This window comes from Pseudophryne corroboree, chromosome 1 (genome assembly GCF_028390025.1).
Source record: "Pseudophryne corroboree isolate aPseCor3 chromosome 1, aPseCor3.hap2, whole genome shotgun sequence".
NCBI classification, from domain to species: Eukaryota; Metazoa; Chordata; class Amphibia; order Anura; family Myobatrachidae; genus Pseudophryne; species Pseudophryne corroboree.
Window position 1 is genome coordinate 663,260,534 of NC_086444.1, and position 16,534 is coordinate 663,277,067.

The window sequence follows — 16,534 nt, forward strand, 5'->3', positions numbered from 1 at the left end:
ATGGTTTGTTTACTCCATTTGAATGTAAACTTAATCGGATTATCCATCCTGTTAATCTCCTGCATCATAGAAATGAACAACTCAGGGCCCCCATCCCACAACATGAACAGGTCATCTATGTAACGGCAAAACAGCCGAATGTTATTTGCGTATTTCCCAGAAAAAAACATCAGATTCTCTTGTTTGAACATGTATATGTTGGCATATGACGGAGAGACCGCCGATCCCATGGCGCAGCCAGCTTGTTGTAAGTAAATGTGTCCATCAAACATAAAGTAGTTCCGATTTAAAATGAGTTCCAATAATCTCAGAAGCAGATCAACGTCAATCCCTAGTCCTGAAGTATGATGTACAAGAAACTCTCTCATTGCCAATAGGCCATCACCATGGGGAATCGAGGTGTACAGACTTTCTACGTCCATCACACACATGATGGTGTCGTCCGTGATGTCATTAATATTCAGAAGTAAATTCAGAAAATTCGTGGTGTCCTTCAAATATGTCGGACGTTTAACAATGTGTGGTTGGAGTAGCATATCCAAGTATTGTGAGACCGGTTGGTATAGGCTCCCACGTGCTGATATAATTGGACGCCCAGGCGGATCCACCAGGCGTTTGTGGATCTTCGGAACTGTATATAATATTGGAATAATGGGGTCCACTTGTGTTAGGGCTACCTGTAAGGGTTGGTCAATTAATTTCAAATTGACAGCTTCCTGCAGCACCAAGCCAAGTTCCTTTTGGTATTTAGCAGTGGGATCGAACGTCAACCTTTTATATGTAGTTTGATCAGTGAGTTGACGTTGTGCTTCTTTGCGGTAATCATCTATATTTTGCACGACGATACCTCCTCCCTTATCGGCCGGTCTGATAGTGATGCTTTTGTCTGCTTTCAATTGATTGAGAGCGTTCCACTGTGCTTTGTTCAAATTAGAATGTCTCTGAGGTGGAGTGGCCGTATAGCGGGTCATGGAGTCATCTAGGAGTCTCGTAAAGGTCTTTATACTTGAATTCGTGGATACTGGATCGAAGTTGGAACTGGAACGAGATTGGATGAATTTTGCCGACGGATGAATCGCAGGTACAGATGCCTTATCCTGAAAAAATTCTTTCAATCTTAATTTTCTGTTCAAACGGTGGATGTCCATCTGCCATTTGAACTCATTATGGGGAACCGTTGGCACAAACGAAAGCCCATGGTTCAATAGGTCCTCCTCATTCTTAGTTAGTGGACGATCTGAGAGGTTGAAGACAAGATTCACTTTTTTGCTTTTGGCTTTGTAGTTCCTTTCGTTTTGGCCGCCACGGCGGGTTCTGGAGCTTTTGATGTTCCGGCCCGCCGTGTGGCAACCCCTAAAGGGGGCCTACGGTTGTTACCTGGACCATCGGAATCAAGTCCTGTGAAATCGCTATCGCTCTGGGATGATTGGTGTCCAGATGAATTACGCTGTTTACGTGACCGCCAGTGTGGTTTGGAATATTGATTATAATGTCTAGCCGGTTCGGTCCCTGTTAACCAGCGGTATACACTATTAGTGTCGTAATCTTGTTGAACCACCTGCAGTTTATTTTTCTTAAATTTCTGTAATTCCCTTTTGTAGGAATCCACTTGTGTTTGTAGCTTTTCCCACCAGTGGTCATGGTCATGATCACTTAATACTGAAGAGTTGGCCATGCGAAGATCTGCAATCTTTGTCTTAGTGGTTTTAAGCTCTTTGCCGGCTTCTTCAATTACAAGCAGCATAAGGTCCAGACTACATTTGTTCAGTATTGCAATCCATCTTCTACAGAAGTCTGGACTTTTCCTGCCTATGGTTGGAACGTTCCGAACACGGAATCCTCGCGGGATGAGTTTGCGGCGAAAATAATCAGACAGTGATTGTCCATGTAAGGTATAATCAACCTCCTTTTTCTTGAATCATAGTAACATGTGGTACAAATCTTCTGCTGAAATGTCCTCCGGGTCTCCCTCATCAAATAAAATGTTGTGCTGCTCAGTCCAGTCCAGTGTAGTCACTCAGTGTATTGTTCTGCATCAGTCCAGGCAGTCACAGTGTTGGTGTTCTCTGCTGCCATATATCCAGTGTAGCTGTATAAGTGGTGCTGTGTTATGCAGACCAGTCCAGTGTAGTCAGTGTATTGTGCTGTATCAGTCCAGCCATTCACAGTGTTGGTGTTCTCTGCTGCCATATATCCAGTGTAGCTGTATAAAGTGGTGCTGTGTTGTGCAGACCAGTGGTAGTGTCCTGTGTCATCAGTAATTCCAGTGACGATATACGCTGCTTCTACATGTCCACTGCTGCAGTATAACAATTATAACAACCTGTTGGGCTGCATCAGACCAGTGGTAGTGTCCTGTGTCATCAGTAATTCCAGTGAAGATATACGCTGCTGCTATATGTCCACTGCTGCAGTATAACAATTATAAAAACCTGTTGGGCTGCATCAGACCACTGGTAGTGTCCTTTGTCATCAGTAATTCGAGTGACGATATATGCTGCTGCTATATGTCCACTGCTGCAGTATAACAATTATAACAACCTGTTGGGCTGCATCAGACCAGTGGTAGTGTCCTGTGTCATCAGTAATTCCAGTGACGATATACGCTGCTGCTATATGTCCACTGCTGCAGTATAACAATTATAACAACCTGTTGGGCTGCATCAGACCAGTGGTATTGTCCTGTGTCATCAGTAATTCATCCAGTCATTCCTGGGACGCATATTGTCTGATATAACTCCCAAAAAATAATGGAGAACAAAAATTTGAAGGAGAAAATAGGGAAGGATCAAGAAGAACCACTTCCTCCTAGTGCTGAAGCTGCTGCCACTAGCCATGACGTAGACGATGAAATGCCATTAACGTCGTCTGCCAAGGCCGATGCCCAATGTGATAGTAGAGGGCATAAAAAATCTAAAAATAACCAAAAAAAGAAAGTTAAATTGTCTGAGGAGAAACGTAAACTTGCCAATATGCCATTTACGACATGGAGTGGCAAGGAACGGCTGAGGCCCTGGCCTATGTTCATGGCTAGTGGTTCAGCTTCACATGACGATGGAAGCCCTCATTCTCCCTCTAGAAAAATGAAAAGAGTTAAGCTGGAAAGAGCACAGAAAAGAACTGTGCGCTCTGAGATGGTATCACAAATCCCCAAGGAGTGTCCAAGTGTGTCGGCGGTTGCGATGCCTGACCTTCCCAACACTGGACGGGAAGAGGTGGCTCCTTCCACCATTTGCACGCCCCCTGAAAGTGCTGGAAGAAGCACCCACAGTCCAGTTCCTGATATTCAAATTGAAGATGTCACTGTTGAAGTACACCAGGATGAGGATATGGGTGTTGCTGGCGGTGAGGAGGAAGTTGACGATGAGGATTCTGATGGTGATGTGGTTTGTTTAAGTCAGGTACCGGTGGAGACACCTGTTGTCCTTGGGAAAAAGAAGCCCATTGTGATGCCTGGGCAAACTACCAAAAAAGCCACCTCCTTGGTGTGGAATTATTTCACCACATATCCGGACAACAGGTGTCAAGCCATCTGTTGCCTCTGTCAATCTGTAATAAATAGGGATAAGGATGTTAACCACCTAGGAACATCCTCCCTTATACGTCACCTGCTGTGCATTCATCAGAAGTCAGTGTCAAGTTCAGAAACTTTGGGTAAGAGCGTAAGCAGTCCACTGACACCTAAAGCCCTTCTTCCTCCTGCACCCAAGCTCCTGCAAGCCACACCACCAACTCCCTCAACGTCAATTTCCTCCTCAGTCAGGAACGAGCGTAGTCCTGCAGGCCATGTCACTGTCAAGACTGAGGAGTCCTCTCCTATCCGGGATTCCTCAGTAGGATCCTTGAGAGTTACGCCTGCTGTTGTTGCCACTGCTGTTGTTGGTGCTGGGAGTCGATCGTCATCCCAGAGGGGAAGTCGGAAGACCACTTGTACTACTTTCAGTAAGCAATTGACTGTCCAACAGTCCTTTGTGAGGAAGATGAAATATGACAGCAGTCATCCTTTTGCAAAGCGGATAACTGAGGCCTTGACAGCTATGTTGGTGTTAGAGGTGCGTCCGGTATCCACCATTAGTTCAGAGTCACTTAAAGATTTGATGGAGATAGTGTGTCCCTGGTATCAAATCCCATCAAGGTTCCACTTCTCTAGGCAGGTGATACCGAGAATGTACACAGACATCAGAAAAAGAGTCACCAGTGTCCTACAAAATGAAGTTGTTCTCAGTGTCCACTTAACCACGGACATGTGGACAAGTGGAACAGGGCATACTAAGGACTATATGACTGTAACAGCCCACTGGGTAGATGTATGGCCTCCCGCAGCGGCACCAGTAGCAGCATCTCGCAAACTCCAACTCGTTCCTAGGCAGGCTACGCTATGTATCACCGCCTTCCATAAGAGGCACACAGCTAACAACCTCCTTACGGAAACTGAGGAACATCATCGCAGAATGGCTAACCCCAATTGGACTCTCCTGGGGATTTGTGATATCGGACAACGCCACCAATATTGTGCCCATGTCCCATGTTTTGCACTTACAATTAATTTGGTGGTGCAGAATTTTTTGAAAAATGAGAGGGGTGAGCAGGAGATGCTGTCGGTGGCCCGAAAAATTTCGGGCCACTTTCGGCATTTTGCCACTGCGTGCCGAAAACTGGAGCGCCAGCAAACACTCCTGAACCTGACCAGCCATCAACTGAAGCAAGAGGTGGTAACGAGGTGGAATTCAACACTCTATATGCTTCAAAGGATGGAGGAGCAGCAAAAGGCCATTCAAGCCTATACATCCACCTACAATATAGGCAAAGGAGGGGTAATGCACCTGACTCAAGCGCAGTGGAGAATGATTTCCGTCTTGTGCAAGGTTCTCCAACCCTTCGAACTTGCCACACGAGTCAGGTCACTCCCCTCATCAGGCTTTTGCAGAAACAGCTGGATAAATTGAAGGAGGAGCTAAGACGGAGCGATTTCGCAAAGTATGTGGGACTTGTGGATGGAGCCCTTCATTCGCTTTGCCAGGATTCAAGGGTGGTCAATCTGTTGAAATCAGATCCCCACATTTTGGCCACCGTGCTCGATCCTAGGTTTAAATCCTACGTTGTATCTCTCTTTCCAGCAGACATAAGTGTGCAGAGGTGAAAGACCTACTGGTTAGTAAATTGTCAACTCAAGTGGAACGTGACCTGTCAACAGCTCCTCCTTCAATTTCTACCACCACTGGGGCTGGAAGGAAAAGGATAAGATTTCCTAGCCCATCCGCTGGTGGTGATGCAGGGCACTCAGGAGCGCAAGCTGACATCTGGTCCGGGCTGAAGGACCTGCCATCGATTACTGACATGTCTACTGTAACTGCATATGATTCTGTCACCATTGAAAGAATGGTGGAGGATTATATGAGTGACAGCATCCAAGTAGGCATGTTAGACAGTCCGTACGTATACTGGCAGGAAAAAGAGGCAATTTGGAGGCCCTTGCACAAACTGGCGTTATTTTACCTAAGTTACCCCCCTCCAGCGTGTACTCCGAAAGAGTGATTAGTGCAGCCGGTAACCTTGTCAGCGATCGGCGTAGGAGGTTACTTCCACTAAATGTGGAGAAGATGATGTTCATCAAAATTAATTATAAAGTCCTCCGGGAAGACCTTTACCAGCAATTACCTCCAGAAAGTACACAGGGACCTGTGATGGTGGATTCCAGTAGGGACAAATTAGTACTCAGTGAGGAGGATGTACACGGTGAAAGGGGTGAGGAATCGGAGGATGATGAATGAGGTGGACATCTTGCCTCTGTAGAGCCAGTTTGTGCAAGGAGAGTTTGATTGCTTCATTTTTGGTGGGGGCCCAAACAAACCAGTCATTTTAGCCACAGTCTAGTGGCAGACCCTGTTGCTGAAATGATTGGTTTGTTAAAGTGTGCATATCCTGTTTATACAAAATAAAGGTGGGTGGGAGGACCCAAGGACAATTCCATCTTGCACCTCTTTTTCTTGTTTGCATCATGTGCTGTTTGGGGACTAGTTTTTTAAAGTGCCATCCTGTCTGTAACTGCAGTGCCACTCCTAGATGGGCCAGGTGTTTGTGCCGCACAATTGTGTCGCTTAGCTTGGCCATCCAGCTACCTCATTGCACCTCTTTTTCTTCTTTGCATCATGTGCTGTTTGGGGCCTATTTTTTAATCTGCCATCCTGTCTGCCACTGCAGTGCCACTCCTAGGTGGGCCAGGTGTTTGTGCCGCACACTTGTGTCGCTTAGCTTAGTCATACAGCTACCTCATTGCACCTCTTTTTCTTCTTTGTATCATGTGCTGTTTGGGGCCTATTTTTTAAATCTGCCATCCTGTCTGTAACTGCAGTTCCACTCCTAGATGGGCCAGGTGCTTGTGCCGCACACTTGCGTCGCTTAGCTTGGCCATCCAGCTACCTAATTGCACCTCTTTTTCTTCTTTGCATCATGTGGTGTATGTCGACTAGTTTTTGAATAGTGCTATCTTGTCTGCAACTGCAGTGCCTCTCCTAGATGGGACAGGTGTTTGTGCCGCACACTTGTGTCGATTAGATTAGTCATACAGCCACCTTGGTGCAACTTTTAGGCCTAAAAACAATATTGTGAGGAGTTCAGAATAGACTGGAAATGAGTGGAAATGATTGTTATTGAGGGTAATAATACTGTAGGAGCAAAATTACCCCCAAATTCTGTGATTTTAGCTGTTTTTATGCTTTTTTTCAAAAATCATCCAGATCCAAAACACGAAAGGGTGGTTTTGGCAAAACCAAGCCACAACCAAAACACAAAAATGGAATTAGAACCAAAACCAAAACACAAAACACGAAAAGTGCCCGCCGCACATCTCTACTTCTGATAAGGAATCTATAACACAGGTTTATGTACCTGACATAGTGGAGGCTATCACACTGATTCTTCAGATTGATGACCCTCCAGATATGTCTAAGAAACCTGATAAGTTCAAACGTCAGACGTTTTACCACATTCTGAACATTTAGTTGACATATGTCAGGAATCCTGGGAGTCTCCAGGAAAGAAATTCTCCCAGTCTAAATAGATGTTAGCTCAGTATCCCCTCGCTGCAGAGTTAAGCAAAAATTGGGAAACACCACCTCCGGTGGACTCACATATCGCACGTCTTGTGTTGTCTTCTACTCTGCCTGTCACTACTGTCACCTCTCTGAACCGACGAATAAGCGTGTGGAGGGTTGTTTGAAGTCTATTTACACTCTTGCAGGTGTTGTACATAGACCTACTATAGCAGCTTCTTGGGCTGCAAAAGCTATTGAAGCCTGGGTTCAAGAAGTTGAGGCGAGCTACATCTGTATTTTTCTGATAATGCCAGACAATGTCTTTCATATATTGCCACAGCCTCTCATTACATTAAGGAGGTGGCTTCTGATGCTGGCGGCCAAAGCATCTACTATGTCCATTCTGGATCGCCGGATTCTGCGGTTGTGGTCCTGGTCTGTGGATCTGGACTCCAAAAAGACCTTGGAGGTGATCCCTTTTAAGGGAAACATCCTGTTTGGTGAAGATCTGAACAAGATTGTTGCTGACTTAGCGTCTGCTAAAACTGCATGTCTGCCGAGTCTAATCCTTCGGCTCCAAAGGCTAAGAGTACCACCTTTCGTTCCTTTTGACCTCCAAGTAAAGCAAAGGGTCAGGCGTAGCCGAAACAGGCTCGCACTTCCAAAACATCTAAGCCCAAATCTAAACGTTCCTGGGCTGCCCGTCAGCCTGCTTCCAAACCAGACAAGCCTGCTGCATGACGGGGTGGGCCTCCCCCTGTGGGACCCTAGGGTGGGAGGCCGACTTCTGCAGTTCACCCAGGTATGGTTACCACTTCAGATGCTTGGTTGAGGTAAGTCTTCGCTCACGGATACGCGATCTCTTTGAAGAAACGTCCACCTCGCCAGTTTTGCTCGACAAATATCCCTTCGGATCTGTTGAAAGCAAAAACTCTACATTTGGTGGTATAATCCCTCCTGGACACATGAGTGATAGTGCCGGTGCCACTGGCTCAGAGAGGCCGGTGGATACTATTCAACTCTGTTCCTAGTTCCGAATCCGAATGGATCCTCCCGGCCCATTCTCAACCTCAAGTCTTTGAACAAATTTGTGAAGGTATCCAAATTCTGTATGGAAACTCTTCGCTCTATTGTTCTGGCCGTGTAGCCCAAGGACTATATGGTATCCCTGGACATACATGCTTACCTACATATACCTATTGCCATGTCGCATCAGCAATATCTGCGGTTTGCTATTGGCAACCTTCATTAGCAATTCCTGGCCTTGCCTTTTAGACGGACCACGGCTCCGCGAATCTTCACCAAGGTCATGGCGGCCCTTCTCTGCCATCAGGGTATCAGGATCCTGCCATATCTGGATGACTTGTTGATCCTGGCAAACTCCCCGGAGGTTCTCCTCCATCATCTGGAACTGACGCTCCAATTCCTGCAGGCCCACGGGTGGCTCATCAGTTGGAAGAAATCCTCACTGGTCACTGCACCTGGGGGCGTTACTGGACACACACAACCAACGGTTGTTCTTGTCTCCGGAAAAGGTCCTGAAACTTCAGGACAAGATAAGATGCTTCCTATCTCGCCCACGTGTGTCGACACACTCGGTGATGCAAGTACTGGGCCTCATGGTGTCGGCTTTCGACATGGTAGAGTACGCTCAATTTCATTCTCGCCCTCTGTAGCGGTTAATCCTTTCCAAGTGGGACGGCCTGCCTCACCGGATCAGGTCTCACATGATTTCCTTGACTCTGGAAGTTCGTCTGTCTTCGACTAGGACCAACAATTGAGCAGGGGTCGTCCCTTCTGGATCTCCAACTGGGTTCTCCTAACGACAGATGCCAGTCTGCGGGGTTGGGGCACGGTTTTGGAGCAACACTCTCTTCAGGGTCGGTGGACCAGGGAGGAATCTCTCCTTCCGATAAACATTCTGGAGTTGCGGGCAATGTTCAATGCTCTGAAACTGGCCCTGCCTCTGGTACAGAACAGGCCTGTTCAAGTACAGTCGGACAATGCCACCACAGTGGCGTACATAAATCATCAAGGCGGCACTCAAAGCCTCATGGCAATGATGGAAGTATCAAAGATTCTTCTATGGGCAGAACGCCATCTGCCACCCATATCAGCAGTGTTCATTCCGGGGGTCCTCAACTGGGAAGCGGACTTCCTCAGTCATCAGGACGTACACGCCAGAGAGTGGAGCCTTCACCCGGAAGTCTTTCAACTCCTAGTGGACAAGTGGGGCCTACCAGATTTAGACATGATGGCGTCTCGACACAATCACAAGGTTCCAGTCTTGGGAGCAATGACAAGGGATCCTCAAGCAGAATTCATGAACGTGCAGGCAATTATATGGAACTTTCGGCTGCCGTATGTGTTCCCTCCGGTGTCACTCCTGCCAAGGGTAATTAGGAAGTTCAAGCAAGACGGAGGATTACTACTTCTGATCGCTCCAGCGTGGCCCAGACGGCATTGGTTCTCAGACCTGCAAGGTCTCTCGATAGAGCATCCTCTTCTACTTCCGCAATGCCCGGACCTCCTCGTTCAGGGCCCTTGTGTCTACCTGGATCTGGCCCGTCTGGCTTTGATGGCGTGGCTCTTGAAGCTTCAGTTCTGAGGGCCAAAGGAATTTTCTGAGGAGGTCATTCAAGCTATGTTGAAAGCCCATAAACCGGCTTCGGCTTGGATTTATTGTAGGGTCTGGAATTCTTACTTCATCTGGTATGTGGCTAAGAATGATGATGCATACAAGTTCAGTACTGCCAAACTTTTGGCTTTTCTGCAACAGGGCCTGGACTTGGGCCTTCGTCTGGCCTCCCTCAAGGTTCATATTTTAGCCTTGTCGGTATGGTTTCAGAGAAAATTGCGATTCTGCCTGACATTCATACTTTCACTCAGGGTGTTTTACGGATTCAACCTCCATATGTCCCTTCTGTGGCTCCTTGGGATTTGTCGGTTATTCTGGATGCCCTACAAGAGTCTCCGTTTGAATCTCTTGAGTCTGTGGACCTTAAATGGCTTACACTTAAGGTCTTATTTTTGCTGGCTATTGCCTCTGCTAGAAGGGTTTCAGATTTGGGTGCCTTGTCCTGTCGGTCACCCTTTCTGATTTTTCACTGTGACCGTGCGGTTCTTAGAACTTGCCCTGGTTATCTGACTAAGGTGGTTTCGTCTTTCCATCTTAACCAAGAGATTGTGGTGGTTTGCCCTCCAAAGAACGGTCTTTAGATGTGGTACGGGCTCTCCATATATATGTGAAAAGAACCGCCACTCTTAGGAGATCTGATTCTCTTTTTGTCCTTTTTGGTTTTCACAAACGCGGCTGGCCTGCGAATAAGCAGACCTTGGCCAGATGGATTAGAATGGTGATTGCACAAGCTTATGTACAGGCTGGACTTCCAGCTCCTGCTACTATCAAGGCCCATTCTACTCGGTCTGTTGGACCTTCTTGTCCCTAGAACAATTGTGCAAGGAGACTATGTGGTCCACAGTGAACACGTTCATCGGGTCCTATGCCTTTGATACTTCCGCCTTCCAGGATGCTTCCTTGGGACGCCGGGTTCTTGTGCCCACTACAGTGCGTCCCCTCCCATGAGGAACTGCTTTAGGACATCCCCGATGTTATTCCCTGTGGAATACCAGTGTACCCCGCTGCAGAAAAGAAGATTTATTGTAAGACTTACCATTGTTAAATCTCTTTCTGCGAGATACACTGGATTCCACAGGGCGCCCACCCTGACGCACTTAGCTTCTTTGGGTTTGTATGGCATTAGCCGCTGGTACCTTCTCCTGTCGTGAGAATGTGGTTATCTGTGGCTAGTAACTACTGTCGTCTCTTTTACCTGCTACTGCATTGGACTGGTTATAGAGGAGGCGGTGCAGTGCATCTTGGAAACAGTCAAAGCTTTAGCCTGTTGGTGCCTCGGATCAAGATCCAACTCTACACACAATGTTATTCCTGTGGAATCCAGTGTACCTCGCAGAAAGAGATTTAACAATGGTAAGTCTTACCATAAATCTCCTTTTATGATCTTTGTATAAAAATACAGATCCAAAACAAAAACCCACAAGGGCGGTTTTGGCAAAACCAAATACACCAAAATCAATACGGATGCCAGTCCTCTTGTGAGCACGCTGTGCTCACCACGCTTCGGGCCAGGTGGCTTTCTATGCTTGCCACAGGTTATATTGCCACTCAGTTGGTGGCATGGCCCACTAACCAAGTGGGAATAACCTGCGGTGATCAGGATTCCGTTTAGTGGTATTTCACCGGCTGTCGGGATTCCAGCATCGGACTCCTGATTGCCGGGATCGCGACAGCCAGTATTTTAACTGCATCCCCTAGATAGATAGAGATTTTGAATTAAATATAAGAATCATGTGTTCATCCTATTTCTCTGTGTAGAAAACTGCAGTATTACATCATGAAAGGAAGACTTCTGGATCAATTGCGGATTTACTAAAATGCATCCATGGCAGATGCTTAGGGCCCAGAGAGTTCCAGAGGGCCCGGGCCGGCTGAATCACAAATGCTGCTTTAATTGTCCCGGCAAGTTGTCTGTGTTTTGACAGCTGCCGGGTACTGGCTCCTCCAGTGTGCATCGTGCCGGCGTCCCCTCCCAATTGAGTGTGTTGGGACAGCGCGAAGGAGGCGCCGGCAGCCGGCAGCCGTATATTGAGTCAGGCCGACTCATTGCCTGACACGCTGCCTTGCCGCAGTGCCGCTGGCCCTGGGTGCAGGAAGCCTGGAAGCAGTCCCCGGCAGCAGTGAGGGAGATGCATGATCGCATCACTCTTCAACCCAACACTGCGTTGCTGCAGCTGTCAGCCAGTTCCTGGCTGCTGATGGCCCACACTGCATGCTGGGAGAAGGGGGGAGGGAAGAGGGAGCGTAAGGGGACTGAGCAGCTGCCGTGAGCGTGAGGAGCCTTCCCGAAGCCAGAGAGAGCCAGCTATGACAGGTAAAGTATATGTGTGTGTGTGTGTGTGTGTGTGTGTGTGTGTGTGTGTGTGTGTAGCTGTGTGTGTATTTTGCTATGTGTGTGTGTGTGTTCAGCTGTGTGTATTTTGCTATGTGTGTGTGTGTTCAGCTGTGTGTATTTTGCTATTTGCGTGTGTGTTTTGCAGTGTGTGTATTTTGCTATGTGTGTTTAGCTGTGTGTGTATGTGTATTTAGCTGTGTGTGTATTTTGCTATGTGTGTGTTTGTTAAGCTGTGTGTGCGTGTTTATACAGTATGTGTTTTGCTATGTGTGTTTAGCTGCGTGTGTATGTGTGTTTTGCTATGGGTGGTTGTGGGTATATATGCGTGTTTTGCTATGTGTGTTTAGCTGTGTATGTGTTTTGCTATGGGTGTGTGTGTGTATATGTGCTTTGCTGTGTGTGTGTATACAGGGCTGGCCCGACCGCGTATAGCACCACATGTGGAGGGCGCCGCTGCTGCCTTCTCATCCCGACTGCCGCCTCTCGAGATGTGTTTACACCCAGGCTGCACTGCCCGCAGAGAGAGCCAGACTGCACGGTGAGGTGAGTGGGGAGCCAGGGAGGGAAACCACATACTACAGGCGTCATCTTTATGCAATCTTCCTGTCACCCCTGCCTCAGTCACCCACTCTCTACCTGTCACCCCTGCTTCAATCACCCACTCTCTACCTGTCACCCCTGCCTCAGTCACCCACTCTCTCCCTGTCACGCCCGCCTCAGTCTCACACTCTCTTCATGTCACCCACACCTCAGCCACCCACTCTCTCCCTGTCACCCCAGCCTCAGCCACCCACTCTCTCCCTGTCACCCCCGCCTCAGCCACACACTCTTTCCCTGTCACCCCCGCCTCAGTCACCCACTCTCTCCCTGTCACCCCCGCCTCAGTCACCCACTAACAGTTTTTTTTTTTTTTTTTTTGGTGGCTTGCGCAGTCCCTATTTTTAATATGGGAGGAGGGCCCAATGCATATTGTTGCACCTGGGCCCACCATTCTCTAGTTCCGCCACTGATGATGGGTCTGCTCTTTCCAGGGGATCAGTACGACATCCCGGCGGTCAGGAGACCGACGCCGTGAGCCCGACAGCCAGGATCCTGGCGGCGAGCGCAGTGTGTCCCCTCGCAGGCTCTCTGCGTTCACCACGCTTTGGGCCCAGTGGCAACCTTAGGTCGCCACAGGTTTCTGTTCCCCTCTGGGTGGTGGCGTGGACCACCACCCAAGAGGGTTACTTAGCCGGCGGTCAGAACTACGGAAGGGGAAGGAGGAGCATGTTTGACAGTGCAGCACCAAAGATGCAGCACTGTCCTGCTGGTGCCGTGCAAGGTAACAGGGATCTACATGCTTTCCAGCTGAACTCCAACCTCCCCTCCCACCCCCTCCCCGGTCCCAAGCCCTCCTCCCCCCACTGGTAATAGTTGCTGGACCTAAAAGCCATCAGCGTTAGTAACTACATGCTGCTGGCTGGAATATGAATTGTGCCTGCACATTGGGAGGGAGGTGAATAGACAACTGGATGCAGTATAGACTGGCAGAAAGGGCATTGGAGGGGTGAATGGGATACCGTGAGTGAGTATGTGTGACAGGTGAGAGAGATGCGTGACAGTGAGTGGTGAGTGGGTATGAAAGATAATGAGTGTTGAGTAGATATGCGTGACAGTGAGGGGTGAGCAGACATGTGTGACAGTGAAGGGTAAGCGAGAATGCATGACAGTGAGCAGTGAGTGAGAATGTGTATGTGTGACAGTGAGTAGGAATGTATTACAGTGAGGTATGAGTGGGTATGTGTGACAGTGAGTAGGAATGTATTACAGTGAGGTATGAGTGGGTATGTGTGACAGTGAGTAGGAATGTATTACAGTGAGGTGTGAGTGGGTATGTGTGACAGTAAGTAGGAATGTATTACAGTGAGGTATGAGTGGGTATGTGTGACAGTGAGTAGGAATGTATTACAGTGAGGTATGAGTGGGTATGTGTGACAGTGAATAGGAATGTATTACAGTGAGATGTAAGTAGGTCTGTGTGACAGTTAGTGGGAAAGTGTTCCAGTGAGGTGTGAGTGGGTATGTGTGACAGTTAGTGGGAAAGTGTTACAGTGAGGTGTGAGTGGGTATGTGTGACAGTGAGTGGGAATGTATTACAGTGAGATGTAAGTAGGTATGTATGACAGTTAGTGGGAAAGTGTTACAGTGAGGTGTGAGTGGGTATGTGTGACAGTGAGTAGGAATGTATTACAGTGAGGTATGAGTGAGTATGTGTGACAGTGAGTAGGAATGTATTACAGTGAGGTATGAGTGGGTATGTGTGACAGTGAGTAGGAATGTATTACAGTGAGGTGTAAGTGGGTATGTGTGACAGTGAGTAGGAAAGTGTTACAGTGAGGTATGAGTGGGTATGTGTGACAGTGAGTAGGAATGTATTACAGTGAGGTATGAGTGGGTATGTGTGACAGTGAGTAGGAATGTATTACAGTGAGGTATGAGTGGGTATGTGTGACAGTGAATAGGAATGTATTACAGTGAGGTATGAGTGGGTATGTGTGACAGTGAATAGGAATGTATTACAGTGAGGTATGAGTGGGTATGTGTGACAGTGAATAGGAATGTATTACAGTGAGATGTAAGTAGGTCTGTGTGACAGTTAGTGGGAAAGTGTTCCAGTGAGGTGTGAGTGGGTATGTGTGACAGTTAGTGGGAAAGTGTTACAGTGAGGTGTGAGTGGGTATGTGTGACAGTGAGTGGGAATGTATTACAGTGAGATGTAAGTAGGTATGTATGACAGTTAGTGGGAAAGTGTTACAGTGAGGTGTGAGTGGGTATGTGTGACAGTAAGTAGGAATGTATTACAGTGAGGTATGAGTGAGTATGTGTGACAGTGAGTAGGAATGTATTACAGTGAGGTATGAGTGGGTATGTGTGACAGTGAGTAGGAATGTATTACTGTGAGGTGTAAGTGGGTATGTGTGACAGTGAGTAGGAATGTATTACAGTGAGGTATGAGTGAGTATGTGTGACAGTGAGTAGGAATGTATTACAGTGAGATGTAAGTAGGTATGTGTGACAGTTAGTGGGAGGGTGTTACAGTGAGGTGTGAGTGGGTATGTGTGACAGTAAGTAGGAATGTATTACAGTGAGATGTAAGTAGGTATGTGTGATAGTTAGTGGGAAAGTGTTAGTGAGGTGTGAGTGGGTATGTGTGACAGTGAGTAGGAATGTATTACAGTGAGGCGTAAGTGGGTATGTGTGACAGTGAGTAGGAATGTATTACCGTGAGGCGTAAGTGGGTATGTGTGACAATGGGTAGGAATGTATTACAGTGAGGTATGTGTGACAGTTATTGGGAAAATGTTCCAGTGAGGTATGAGTGGGTATGTGTGACAGTGAGTAGGAATGTATTACAGTGAGGTATGAGTGGGTATGTGTGACAGTGAGTAGGAATGTATTACAGTGAGGTATGAGTGAGTATGTGTGACAGTGAGTAGGAATGTATTACAGTGAGGCGTAAGTGGGTATGTGTGACATTGAGTAGGAATGTATTACAGTGAGGTATGAGTGGGTATGTGTGACAGTGAGTAGGAATGTATTACAGTGAGATGTAAGTAGGTATGTGTGACAGTTAGTGGGAAAGTGTTACAGTGAGGTGTGAGTGGGTATGTGTGACAGTGAGTGGGAATGTTTTACAGTGAGGTGTAAGTAGGTATGTGTGACAGTTAGTGGGAAACTGTTACCAGTGCCAGATTAAGGTCCGCATGGGCCTGGAGCTGAAATTCATGAAGGGCCTATTGTATGCCATCGCAGGGTGCGTAATCAGTGCTGTGGGTTTGTGTGGTCTACACCTAGGGTGTGGCTTGCATAAGCTTACTGCTGTTTGTAACTGTATCGCTTACGCCATTTATAGACGACAAAAGCCTTTCCAGCTTCAGTGAAGCCTTCCAGGCTTTGCCGAGTCCCTTCCAGTCAAAGCACAATTTGCATTGCTTTTTAGCCTAGAGGGACAGGACAGAAATGACAGAGGGGCCAAAACAGTAGGGACAGGGGCAGGACAGAGCCTTGAATTCAGCACTAGTGGGAGGAGGTAGTTGGCACTCACTATATATACTAAAACCTATAATATTAGAGTTTATACTGTACATAATCTGCAAGGTGGATTCAAACACCCCTCTCCAGCCCCACTCACCCCTTGTTCTTGATCTGGTTCTTGCTCTGGCTATGTACTGCAGCCTGCAGCTGCTCAGAGAGCCTGCTCCCACAGCCAGAGGAGGAAGTTCCCAGCAAAACCCGTGCGAGGAGGAGGAGCCAAGAAAGAGAGGCCGTCACTCCAGCATCCGCCCTTTTGCCACAGCTGAAGGGTAGCGCACACAATTTCCTTCAGATGGTCTAGCCTCCGAGTAAGCCGTCTGTGTATCCACCCTTCAATTTGGCCTGGCCATTCACCATGGTTACCAGCTAGTAAGCCTGAGTCACATACAGCAATAATAACAGAGCTTGGTCGAGTACTCTGTTGTTGTTATTATTGTTGTATGCAGTGGTCGA